This window comes from Haliotis asinina, chromosome 14 (genome assembly GCF_037392515.1).
Source record: "Haliotis asinina isolate JCU_RB_2024 chromosome 14, JCU_Hal_asi_v2, whole genome shotgun sequence".
NCBI lineage: Eukaryota > Metazoa > Mollusca > Gastropoda > Lepetellida > Haliotidae > Haliotis > Haliotis asinina.
The window spans coordinates 31,567,376-31,581,763 of NC_090293.1; the positions used below are offsets into that span (position 1 = coordinate 31,567,376).

The following is a 14,388-nucleotide window of genomic DNA, read 5'->3' on the forward strand; positions in this document are numbered from 1 at the left end:
GACACCTGATACCTAACCCTGATCTTCACGGGTCCCGCGGCATGATGAAAGGCGAACTGAATCAGCAGAGGGTGCTATAGATACTCGTACCATATATGCCTCCCATTTTCAGAATATATCTCACCCATTTATATACCTTTTTTTCTGCTAGTTCGCCCAGTGGAAACTGTTTAACACTCACTTGATAACGGTGTTAGCATCTACATCGAACCATCCTTTACAATAATGAAGTGGTTTACCCATAAATCATACCCGTTCATCATGCCAGCTTCCGAATGCTACCCGAAGAATTCATCAACACTGCTTTTTGGCGTTAGGTATTCATCTGTGCAATCATGTAAAGCTTTAAATCACGTATTTACCGACTGACAGCTTACATGCATGTTTAGCCTTGTGGTTAGTTCAGTGATCTGTATGCTGGTTAGATCCATTATCAGTTTGACATGTTTATGTGCACAGTGTTTCTGATGGCCACAAACCAGCCGCGTTTTATCAAAATATTAGCAAACTGCGTATATTTTACGCACTCTGCAATATTCCAGCTATATGGCGGCGTTCTGTAAATAATGAAGCCTGGACCAGACAGTCCAGTGATCAGCAGCACGAGAATCGATCTACACAGTTGGAAACGATGACATTTGTCAAGCAAGTCAGCGAGTCTTACTACAAGCATGGTTAACTGAATACCAATCGAACCCGTACCCTCAAACCACCATGTAAACGGTACTTCAGATATCAATTCTAGGGTTTTAGGCCGGGTTGTACCCCCAAGATATTTCGTGAGCAGGAAGGTGAAGCAACAACTTTGTTACAGCATTATCGGATTGTGTCTGTTTCCCCGTGACCATTAACCCTGTTTTTTTGGATGTTTTGAAAGGTATTTCTCTTTGTTGGCTGCGCGTTCTTTAGGGGAATATAACGCTTAGAACAACGGGTAACCATAGAAGCTACAAAGGGTCATTGACGTTCCCTGAGATAATAGATAGATAACTGGATACATTTCCGTTTGTCAGCTTGTGGGTCATTCGTCATTTGTACACACGTGGAGTTGGTTTGTTAAAATATGGCAATATGGATAAATGTTACTTGGCGCCTGGATAAATGAAATTTTTCCGTACCTTGATTAAAGAAAGTTTATCAACATGTGGTAAAGTGAAGATTTGTTTTCACCTTGATAAGAATAATTTGTTAATATTTTGATAAGTATGTTTTTTATCATCTGAATGGACGAAAGTTTGTAATGTCTGGATATATGAAAAGTTGCTTTCACACGGCAAAGTGAAAGTAATATACCTGGATAAAAGAACGTTAGTTAACACCTGATAAGTAAAATTCTAACACCTAAATAAATGGAAGTTTGTTAACGCCTGGCAAAGTAAAATGGTAATGCCTGAATGAATGAAGGTTTGTTAATACCTGGCAAAGTGAAATTATAATACATAAATAAATGGAAGTTTGTTAACGCCTGGCAAAGTGAAATTATAATATCTAAATAAATGGAAGTTTGTTAACGCCTGGCAAAGTGAAATTATAATACCTAAATAGATGGAAGTTTCTTAACGCCTGGCAAAGTGAAATTATAATACCTAAATAGATGGAAGTTTGTTAACGCCTGGCAAAGTGAAATAATAATACCTAAATAGATGGAAGTTTGTTAACGCCTGGCAAAGTGAAATAATAATACCTAAATAGATGGAAGTTTCTTAACGCCTGGCAAAGTGAAATAATAATACCTAAATAGATGGAAGTTTCTTAACGCCTGGCAAAGTGAAATAATAATACCTAAATAGATGGAAGTTTCTTAACGCCTGGCAAAGTGAAATAATAATACCTAAATAGATGGAAGTTTCTTAACGCCTGGCAAAGTGAAATAATAATACCTAAATAGATGGAAGTTTCTTAACGCCTGGCAAAGTGAAATAATAATACCTAAATAGATGGAAGTTTCTTAACGCCTGGCAAAGTGAAATAATAATACCTAAATAGATGGAAGTTTGTTAACGCCTGGCAAAGTGAAATAATAATACCTAAATAGATGGAAGTTTCTTAACGCCTGGCAAAATGAAATAATAATACCTAAATAGATGGAAGTTTCTTAACGCCTGGCAAAGTGAAATAATAATACCTAAATAGATGGAAGTTTCTTAACGCCTGGCAAAGTGAAATAATAATACCTAAATAGATGGAAGTTTCTTAACGCCTGGCAAAGTGAAATAATAATACCTAAATAGATGGAAGTTTGTTAACGCCTGGCAAAGTGAAATAATAATACCTAAATAGATGGAAGTTTCTTAACGCCTGGCAAAGTGAAATAATAATACCTAAATAGATGGAAGTTTCTTAACGCCTGGCAAAGTGAAATAATAATACCTAAATAGATGGAAGTTTCTTAACGCCTGGCAAAGTGAAATAATAATACCTAAATAGATGGAAGTTTCTTAACGCCTGGCAAAGTGAAATAATAATACCTAAATGGATGGAAGTTTGTTAACGCCTGGCAAAGTGAAATAATGATACCTAAATAGATGGAAGTTTCTTAACGCCTGGCAAAGTGAAATAATGATACCTAAATAGATGGAAGTTTCTTAACGCCTGGCAAAGTGAAATAATAATACCTAAATAGATGGAAGTTTCTTAACGCCTGGCAAAGTGAAATAATAATACCTAAATAGATGGAAGTTTCTTAACGCCTGGCAAAGTGAAATAATAATACCTAAATAGATGGAAGTTTCTTAACGCCTGGCAAAGTGAAATAATAATACCTAAATAGATGGAAGTTTGTTAACGCCTGGCAAAGTGAAATAATAATACCTAAATAGATGGAAGTTTGTTAACGCCTGGCAAAGTGAAATAATAATACCTAAATAGATGGAAGTTTCTTAACGCCTGGCAAAGTGAAATAATAATACCTAAATAGATGGAAGTTTCTTAACGCCTGGCAAAGTGAAATAATAATACCTAAATAGATGGAAGTTTCTTAACGCCTGGCAAAGTGAAATAATAATACCTAAATAGATGGAAGTTTCTTAACGCCTGGCAAAGTGAAATAATAATACCTAAATAGATGGAAGTTTCTTAACGCCTGGCAAAGTGAAATAATAATACCTAAATAGATGGAAGTTTCTTAACGCCTGGCAAAGTGAAATAATAATACCTAAATAGATGGAAGTTTCTTAACGCCTGGCAAAGTGAAATAATAATACCTAAATAGATGGAAGTTTCTTAACGCCTGGCAAAGTGAAATAATAATACCTAAATAGATGGAAGTTTCTTAACGCCTGGCAAAGTGAAATAATAATACCTAAATAGATGGAAGTTTCTTAACGCCTGGCAAAGTGAAATAATAATACCTAAATAGATGGAAGTTTCTTAACGCCTGGCAAAGTGAAATAATAATACCTAAATAGATGGAAGTTTGTTAACGCCTGGCAAAGTGAAATAATAATACCTAAATGGATGGAAGTTTGTTAACGCCTGGCAAAGTGAAATAATGATACCTAAATAGATGGAAGTTTCTTAACGCCTGGCAAAGTGAAATAATAATACCTAAATAGATGGAAGTTTCTTAACGCCTGGCAAAGTGAAATAATAATACCTAAATAGATGGAAGTTTGTTAACGCCTGGCAAAGTGAAATAATAATACCTAAATAGATGGAAGTTTGTTAACGCCTGGCAAAGTGAAATAATAATACCTAAATAGATGGAAGTTTCTTAACGCCTGGCAAAGTGAAATAATAATACCTAAATAGATGGAAGTTTGTTAACGCCTGGCAAAGTGAAATAATAATACCTAAATAGATGGAAGTTTCTTAACGCCTGGCAAAGTGAAATAATAATACCTAAATAGATGGAAGTTTGTTAACGCCTGGCAAAGTGAAATAATAATACCTAAATAGATGGAAGTTTCTTAACGCCTGGCAAAGTGAAATAATAATACCTAAATAGATGGAAGTTTCTTAACGCCTGGCAAAGTGAAATAATAATACCTAAATAGATGGAAGTTTCTTAACGCCTGGCAAAGTGAAATAATAATACCTAAATAGATGGAAGTTTGTTAACGCCTGGCAAAGTGAAATAATAATACCTAAATAGATGGAAGTTTCTTAACGCCTGGCAAAGTGAAATAATAATACCTAAATAGATGGAAGTTTGTTAACGCCTGGCAAAGTGAAATAATAATACCTAAATAGATGGAAGTTTCTTAACGCCTGGCAAAGTGAAATAATAATACCTAAATAGATGGAAGTTTGTTAACGCCTGGCAAAGTGAAATAATAATACCTAAATAGATGGAAGTTTCTTAACGCCTGGCAAAGTGAAATAATAATACCTAAATAGATGGAAGTTTCTTAACGCCTGGCAAAGTGAAATAATAATACCTAAATAGATGGAAGTTTGTTAACGCCTGGCAAAGTGAAATAATAATACCTAAATAGATGGAAGATTCTTAACGCCTGGCAAAGTGAAATAATAATACCTAAATAGATGGAAGTTTGTTAACGCCTGGCAAAGTGAAATAATAATACCTAAATAGATGGAAGTTTGTTAACGCCTGGCAAAGTGAAATAATAATACCTAAATAGATGGAAGTTTCTTAACGCCTGGCAAAGTGAAATGATAATACCTAAATAGATGGAAGTTTGTTAACGCCTGGCAAAGTGAAATAATAATACCTAAATAGATGGAAGTTTGTTAACGCCTTCCAAACATAACAAGATATTGTAATGATTGCAAATGCAACAAATTATGTTAACTTGATACGATTACACGATGCCATTTAGAAAGTGGTCAAATGCAACATATGTCATATTTGGGATTTCACTTTCTTAGTAAAGTACAAATTCTAGTACTTTTTCGGTTGAGTCCCATCCGGGATTCGAACCCGCACCCTCAGAGTCAGGCACCTAATCGCCAGCACACAACTCTGAGGGTGCGGGTTCGAATCCCGGATGGGACTCAACCGAAAAAGTACTAGAATTTGTACTTTACTAAGAAAGTGAAATCCCAAATATGACATATGTTAACTTGATACATTCTGTTTTCAAACATTTCTGTAAAACAATTTTTCGATGTAAAGTATTTTCTCGTGAATTTATGTCACTCTGTTCCTGCGCGATTGCTTTTTCAATTTCAGAGCAAAATATGGAATTATTTCACAAAACGGACAAAAGCAGGAAATATCCCTCAAAAAGGAGCAATCGCCTGATCTCCATATAAAGTAATATCAATGCATAATGTGCGTCTATTGGTCAGATTTTTAAAAAGTACAATACTTTATTTGTCTATAGCTTTCAGTTTCATATTTTGGTGTTGGGTATGGAATCACCATATAGACTATTAACTTCCTTTTGTACGCGGAAGAAAACCTGGGACATTGTTCTCAAGGTCGAATAAGATTTTGGATTGTTCAGTGATTGTTCTACAGAGCTTGACCTTTATAGCTCATCTAAAAATAACAATTTGTTAATATATATCAAGGAGCTAGTTACTGTTTTTAAAATATATTTGAAATTTTAAGGTATTGTAATGTCAAGATATATCTGCAATTTTTTTAGTATTGTTTTCTGTTTGTGTTTAAAGGCGTTCTTTCTGACACTGATACCTAACCGTGTAAATACCTGTCTTCTGACGGTTCCTATTACTTGATCTATTAGCAGCATTGGGGTTTAAGATCTACACAGTACCGGACAAAAGAGAGTGTAGTTTCAGGTGTTTTGGTGACTATAAGAATGGTGATTCAATGGTACTGAATTCATCACGATTAATACTGTTGTGCTTGGGAAGGTTTTCCCCAACAGTTTTCATATTATCAGCTGGTGAAAGAAAGGCAAAGCCTGTTTCTTTGCAATACTGGATATTGACAAATGTTCCAAGTAAACCAATGTCAGTATCACAAAGGTCATGTTCTGCGCAGATGTGCCCATGAAGGCTCGGGTTAGACTTTATCTGCAGTAGCCCATGCTTGTCGTAAGAGTCGAGTAAAGGGATCGGATGATCAGGCCCGCCGACTTGGTTGACACCTGTCATTGTATCCCATTTGCGTGGATCGGGGCTCAAGCTGTTGATCACTAGATTGTCTAATTCAGACTCTACTATTTATAGATCGTCATCATATAGCTGGAATATTGCTGCTTGTGGCGTAAAGCTAAACTCATTCACTCACTGAGGACAGGTAGACCTGTATGCTGCCCGAGGACCCCAATGAGGCGGCCTACTGGCTAAAGCGGTTGCTCGTCACATGAAGAGCCGAGTTCGAATCCCTACATGGGTGCAACGTGTGACGCCCATGGAATATTGCCAAAAGCGGTGTAAAACTAAACTCACTAACTCACACTGACCGGGACACACACAGACCACACACACACACACACACACACACACACACACACACACACACACCACAGAGAGAGAGAGAGAGAGAGAGAGAGAGAAAGAGAGAGAGTCCTCCAGTCATCATTCAATCCGCATCCCACCCTTTACGTAAACTCCGAACAGTTTCCTGATCACTTACTCCCCCCCCCCCCACTCCCTCCCTTCACAGCATGGATATTAATGTATAATTTATAATCAGGTAAATCCATTTATCTGATACCAATAATATAGACACGTTCACCAACTGTGTTTATGATCAGAAATTACTTTCCTTCGAGGAAAATGGTACAGCGTGTATCATGATTAACACGGATTATCACGATACTAACTTATAAAGTAACATGTGGACATTTCCACACTTCCTCCCTTCCTTTCCCCTCCTGAACACCATTCAAACACGTAGTATTGTTCAGATAACAAATTCCGCACATGGGTAGAGTGTGTGAAGTCCATTTCTGGTGTCCCCCCACATGATACTACTGTGATATTGCTAAAAATGGCCTACAAATAAACTCACTCACTCCAAAATTATTGGAAAAAAACTGTCCCCGATTCCTTTCCGCTCTACAATCCTGACTACGTGAATGAAACATTATCAGTGTTGATATACCATTCAAAACAATGAGGATATTGCATTAACAAGCTTGATAAAATGATGAAGCCAGTGAAGAAACAGATGATGAAGAGAAATTAAGGGAAAATGTGACAATTTATTCTGTGTCTTTGGAACTGTTTCATCGATGTACATATATTACCTATTCTTGTATGCTTTGGCTTTAGCTAGTGGTATGCTGGTATCCTTTTCTCAATTACATGTAAGGTTTTTGCATAAACGCTAAGCGTACGTAGTCCCACAACACCCGTCACAAACACATGCAAAGGCAACTTAATGTTCATCTGGAAATAAGTAACGCTGCAAGAAATATGGAATTGCAGCGGACTTGCTTTTAGTCAATTTTAGTCAAAATGTGCTGTGAATGTGCACTGCTGATGGCGAATCGAGAGTCAGTTAAATGTGACTGATTTACAGAGTGTGACATATACCCTCGTCGGCGCTACGAGCTGTCGCTAAACATATTAAAGGGGGAGCGTCAATGATTATCAACGTACCAGGTATATTCAGATTGATATTCGTTTTTAAATATTGACCAAAAATTGAAAGCATTGTACAGTTTTGACGATGACTCTATGTATTCGCCACACATCTCCTAACCACATCACCTAACCATATATCTGTTATCCGCAACACGTGACTGTCATCCATGAGTGAGTATGGTTTTATGCCATTTCAGTAAAATTCCCGCTATATCACTTTATTCGCACGTTTACCCCTGTTGAAAATCGAACCCGGGTGACGAGCCGTGACGAACGGATGGTTTAAACACTAAACTACCCCACCAACCCTAACATCTATAGAACGTTCATGAGTGAATATTGTTACATGTCGCAACCAGAATAGCTCAGTTACATGGACAAAGACTCTTGGTCAGGAGGATCGACGCTCAGATTCAACGACTCCACTGATCGTCTCAAATACGCTTCTTCTTTTGTTTCAAACGCTAAATGTATTTTCTGTTAAAAAGAAAGTGTATGGCACTTTTGGAAACATTTTGTTATATTTTTACCTACAGCGCCAGTCTGGACTATTAAACGCCTGGATGTTTACATAATAAAATCAGATTAATGCTGTAAACTTACCACGTGTTTTGAAGAACTCCTGCATCCTAGCAAGCTCTGAAGGCGTATACTGCATCCCCATCCTTCAAGTTCCTGATAGACCGACAATGTCCAGATTACAGAAAGTAACAATCAACATCTGAAAGTAATTGTTTGCTTGAGTTGTAACTTTCCTCGTTATCCATCTTAACCAGTGCCAAAAGCACGTAGCATGTAGCATTAGTTTCATAACAAACTGACAGTGGGGTAGCCGGATGGTCAGAGTGTTCTCTCGTCACGTCGAAGACTCGGGTTCGATTTCCCACATTGACACAATATGTCGGTACCTGTTACCATGATATTACTGATATGTGCTAAAAGCGGCGTAAAACTGAAATCACTCGCTCACTCACTCACTCACTCACTCACTCATAACAAACAACCACACTCACAAAAACTATTTAGATCTATTTCGTGTTGTTGCTGATAGTAATATGAATATTTTAACCCATTTTTTCTGGGGTAGATAACCTGTTCAAGGCGCACAACCTGATCAATGATTGCCTGGATAACCCAAGCTGTCTGCTTGGCGCTTGAAGTGATCTATTTCACCAGGTACCCATTTTCTGCTGGGCGATCAGAGGTTATTTTCAACAAACTCACTTGCCTCAGTTGAAACCACCTTATTGTTATCCTATATTTTGTTGAAAAACTGAGAGTAGGCAAACCGCGTGTAGACAAACCATGTCTAGACAAACTGTGTGTAGACAAACTGGTGTAGACAAACCGTGTGTAGACAAACCGAGAGGAGACAAACGGGTGTACACAAATCGTGTGTAGACAAAAAGTGTGTATACAAACCGGTGTAGAGAAACCGTGTGTAGACAAACTAGAGTAGACAAACCGTGTGTAGACAAACCGTGTGTTGACAAACCGGTGTAGAGAAACCGTGTGTAGACAAACTGTGTGTAGACAAAAAGTGCTTAGACATACTTGTGTAGACAAACCGTGTGTAGAAAAACCGTGTGTAGACAAACTGGTTTAGACAAAGCGAGTGTAGGCAGACCATGTGTAGAGAAACCCTGAGTGAACAAACTGTATGTAGACAGACCGTGTGTAGACAAACCGTGTGTAGCCAAACCATGCCTACACAAGCCGTATGTAGACAAACAGTGTCTGAACAGATGACTGTAGACAAACCGAGTGTAGAGAAAATAACTGTCTATAGATAAACCGTGTGTAGACAAACCGTGTATCGACAAACCGTATGTAGACAGACCGGGTGTAGCCAAACGTGTATAGACAAACCGGTGTAGACAAACCGAGTGTAGACAAACCAAGTGTTGGTGGTATAGACAAACCATGTGTCCGATTTTACTGGACCTCAGTTGAGACGTTTTTTTTACATATCACCCTCAAGACATTATTTGCCTTTGTAAACACACACACACACACACACACACACACACACATATATATATTTATATATATATAAACATAAACTTCGAAATGAAAACTTTCTAAGAAAGACGGCAAAAAGCCATTTTTCTTCAAAATAACCAAATAACCTTTGTATAAAATTTAATCGTCCTGAAAATGTTAAATTCATTTTATTCTTTATATAAAGACGTAAGACACTAGGAATGGAGTCACAGACGAAGCTGTTCGGCCATGCACTTCCCGCATCCCCGGAAGTCTTACCGATACACGTGCAAGTCCTAGATTTCTGAAAAATATAAAGTCAGTTTGAGTATCCCCTACTTCATTGTCTGAGACCGCAGCGTCGTTCTTAAGGAGAGGAAGTAGAGGAAGGGTCTCGCGGGTCACCCAAACAAAACGACAATGCCTCTGTTTCAAAACCAGCGAAAAAAAACTCTTTTAAGGAAGTCAAGTTTAGATTGCTGGGTGAATCAAGTGTCAATCTGAGGTTATAAATATTCAGGTCGTTGTTGATTCTCACCGTTATGCGAAACTTCGATAGATCAAATGTGTTTTGTCGACTCGTTAAACATTTGTTACATTCACTCGAGCCTAGATTTTTATGAGGCATTATATTTGCATTACATCACATTACTCAGTTATTCAACAAAGTGACTGGAGTCAAAAGAACATCAATACTTTGTATGTTTTGGTTTAAACAACACACTGAGAAACAAAATTTTAGTAATGTACATTTTGTGATGTTGAAATAGAATTGATCATTCATCTGCATTGTGCATGCGAATTTGTCAAAAGGCTGTGGCAAGATCAGCTAGAATGGACTGAAAATTAAACAGACGCACATTTGAAATAAAAGAATAATAAAATTATTCTTGAATTCAAAGAGATAAAAAATCATTTACTGAATTTCATTTTTATTTTAACGAAAAACTACATCTATTCTAGAAAGGAGCAAATGTTTTATCTTCTCCCGCTGGTGTGACACCAAAATTGAATTACTATCACCAATGCTTACCCTCACTGCAAATATGACACTTTGTGTCGTTTTGGTTGTCTTAGACAAGTCCATCCACACACATAATGATTGTACTTTATGCTTGTTTTATATACTGGGGGAAAATAAGGGATCACATGATAGCACGAGTGTTCCTTTATTTTTTCTAGGTTTCTGCACAAGCTATGCGATATATTGGAAAAAATAAAGGAACACTTGCCCTTTCGTGTGATCTCTTATATTTTCTCTCAGTATATATTACAGATATGCCGACCTTTCAAATTTGTATGAAATGTTGTACCCCGTTTAACAAGTAATGAAATAATAAAAATGAATAAATAAATGTAAACATCACCACAGACAGGAACAAAACGATATCCCAAACTGTGAAAATGAGTATTGTTTTGAGCATTATACAGGTAGCATTATTTATAATATCGTCATTTTAATGGTGCAAGCTAACTTTGAATTGCATATATTTTGAAATGCATTTTAAATAATTTCCGTATGTTTGATATTTAATAGCAAAACCATACTGGGTCATGTTTCTGTTTTCAGAAAATACTTTCATATTCCGAATAGCCTCTGTCGCCCACACGTTTACACATACAGCATTCTTCTTCGTTACCATGTTCACAGTGTAAGAAACTCTTCCGCCTCTTCGAGATGTAAAAGTGCATGTTTCATGAAGAGATGGGTATTTTGTATATATCCATGTTGAGAAAAAAGAGCTTGGGATAGTTTAAAAGCACAATGTCACATCACATTTCGCTAAAAATACATAATGAATTTTTCTCAAAAATGATAACTACCAGCCCCCAAGGAGGCAACCAAATCATTTTTTTTAAACAAAAAAAAAATGCGCATTTAGATCATAATAATAAATCAAAAGTGAATGAATGCACCGCCAACACTGCGTCCGACAATTTTAGATGTACGGAGCAATTGTTTACATTCCGTGTTTGGAAGCTGTTCAGTTACCGATTTTAATCACGTCGTAACAGTAGGTATTTTATTACATCAGTAGGAAGCAAATAGTATATTAAATATATCCCGATATATTGTCAAAATGGGTGACATTATGCCTTTAAGGTTGAAGAGAATCATACTTGGTAAATGAACGTTTTGGAAAGAGAGGCATTCTGTATACGTGTTAGGATAGGGCATTTGTATATATTAACGGTTTGGAGAAGGGCTTTCTATATGAGCATGTTGAGAACAAAGCGGTTTTGTAAGTATTAATATTCTTGGAAGAGATGGGTTTGGGATACGCAGATTGTGGTTTAAGGACTTTGTGATTCGCATGATGAGGAGAGAAGGCTTTTTATATGTAAATGGTTGTGAAGAAAACAGTTTAACTTTGTATTTTCGCCTATATTGGAAAACATACATACGCGCATATTGAGTAGAGAGTGTTTTTGCACATGCGTTTGTTTGACTTTGCATTCCTAATTAGTTATGACTGTTTATCGTTATATTCACTCTAGTTAAACCATGGGCCTCGAAGACAGTTCCTTATATCCGTCAGTTCGCTGTGTCCGTCTTTTCGATATATATGTCTGTTCGCTATAATTGTGTTCGTTACAGACGTGGTTAACTGTGCTTAACTTTCATTCAAGTTGATTTCATTGCAAGTAACATCCTCGATTCACCAGGGTGTCATAACTACGTAATATTGTCCGAACTACTAAGGAGCCAAACACTACAGGAGATTTTCAGCTAGGTTCCAGAAAGGCAGAACTGACCAATAGAATTACTCCCTCGAGCAAGAAAACATCTGTTTTAGAGAAGGAGCTATTAAAGCTTACCGGGACTTACGATAAATGAAAGTGTCTTTTTCACGTGCGAAAATTCTTCACGGTTCAAGCCAAGGATTATTTTCTGTTTGAAAATGGCCATTCTGCAAATAATATTGTTTATGTTCATAACCCAGAAACGAAATCAGTGAAGAAGGTATAACTCGCCTAAAAAATCATTCTAAATACGAATAATCGGTCGTGGTCGATTTTTTAAAAATGTTATTTCTGTGGGTTTTTTCACATCGTACTATCTTACGTTCCGCCATTTTCATCAAGCATTTAAAAGTATATTTTACCTGCGGACAATGTGAACGATCATAAATCAATGGTTAAGTAAAAAACAAGTTGTCCTATTAGAACCAAAACGTGATTGTTTTCGTATTCCTTCCTGTCACATATTCTTACACAAATGAATCATTTAACGAATACATGTTCAGAATTATAATTCGAGACCTGCTTTACACTCATTTCATTGAAAAAATATTATGGTTAACGAAATGGAATAATACACATTAATATATAGTCCTTTTCAGTTTGTTAATGTCGTTGAGTCTGAGCAAGAAATACAACTAGACTTGGATCCCTTACAAAAGCCAACCTGTCAGGTTGTGTGACACAAAAGCTGACAAAACAGCTTTTTCCGGGATTAAAGTTTGTAGTGGTATGTGCTAGTTTCACGTTCCTTCATGGGGTGGAAGGGTAGTCTAGAGGTCAAGACCCGGGTTCGATTCCTGGTACAATGTATCAATCCCATTTTCTGTTGTGTCTCTCCGTGATATTGCTGGAATATTGCTAAAAGCGGCGTAAAACCCAACTCACTCACGTACATACTTGCCTCCACACTCAAGCCATCTCATTGTGCATTATTGTTTAAGTTAGGAAGAAGGTTGTCTCCAGATGTCTCGGCAAGACACATATGGCCTTGATACGTATATTTGTGAAAGTTCAGATGACGTATGCAACAACATGGTTTGTTTGCTTTTTTATGAAAATAAGGTTTTGAATACTTTAATATTCTGTATCAGTATTCGATAAAATGGTTTAAAAAATGAACACCAATCATGCTGTTGTTCTGTTTATAGTTAAAGGATATGAGCTTGTAAATAGGAATTGAAATGCAACCAGACCGTTCTTTATGAATATATTACAAAAAAAGAATACATAGAGAGGAAATCCGCTGTGGCAAAAACATGGCATTATATCAAGGAAAGCGTTATACACAGGGGTGTTGTAAGCAGGGTGCACTGTAAATATACACCCATGGTCATACTTGAATCCAATAATCAGTTCAGAAGCAATTTAAAAAGTCAACGCCAGAGAAAAAGCTCATGCTGCTGATCACTGGGTTGTTTGCTCCGGAGTCGAGTATTTACAGGACGCAGTCATGTAGGTGGAATATTGCTGAATGCGTAGTTACGCAACAAAACGCACGCATTACGTAAATGAGGAAAATAATGTAAGTGTTTCAACGATCAGTGTAAATAATTGGCGGTGCCGGATGTTCGTGAAAGAGGTGACCATAGTTTGACATAGCTGTAGGACCCGCCTCTCTGATCAGTTTTACTTGCGAAGCCATGAATAGCTTAATTTGGAGGAGTACATCCTCCTGATAGTCACTTTGAACGCGATTTCAATTATACCATGGCATTTACAATATTTGAACAGATTCATTCCAAGTACCAAGTTTTCTACGATATTTCTCCTAGTCCCTTTGGTTTGTGAAGTGAGTGTGTGAGTGAGTGAGTGAGTGAGTGAGTGAGCTTTGTTTTACACCGCTCTCAGCAAATATTCCAGCTCTATGGCGGCGGTCTGTAAAGAGGGTCTGGACCAGACAATTCAGTGATCAACAACATAAGCATCGATCTGCGTAACTGGGAACCGATGACATGTGTCAACCGAGTCAGCGAGCCTGACCACCCGATCCTGTTTGTCGCGTCTAACGACAAGCATAGTCGCCTTTTATGGCAGTCATGGGTTTCTGAAGGCCTATTCCATCCCGAACCTTCACGGGTCCCTTTGGTTTGGTATCTCCCTACATCTTGACTGACATTGAGAGAGTACTTAGGTTTGCATTCAGGTGCAAAGTCCTTCTAACCCTCAGACTAATGCAGATTGCTGCAGTGATAA

At 37.3% G+C, this 14,388-nt stretch overlaps 1 protein-coding gene across 1 annotated transcript in view; it reads right to left on the reverse strand.

Annotated features, from left to right (window-relative positions):
* The window catches only part of LOC137261560 (ETS-related transcription factor Elf-3-like), a 34,896-nt gene extending 26,710 nt beyond the window's left edge, over nucleotides 1-8,186 (reverse strand). Inside the window, exon 1 of the mRNA XM_067799327.1 lies at nucleotides 8,071-8,186. The gene's annotated coding sequence lies outside the window, so the exon portion shown is untranslated. The remainder of the gene's footprint in view (nucleotides 1-8,070) is intronic.
* Nucleotides 8,187-14,388: the final 6,202 nt, after the last annotated feature.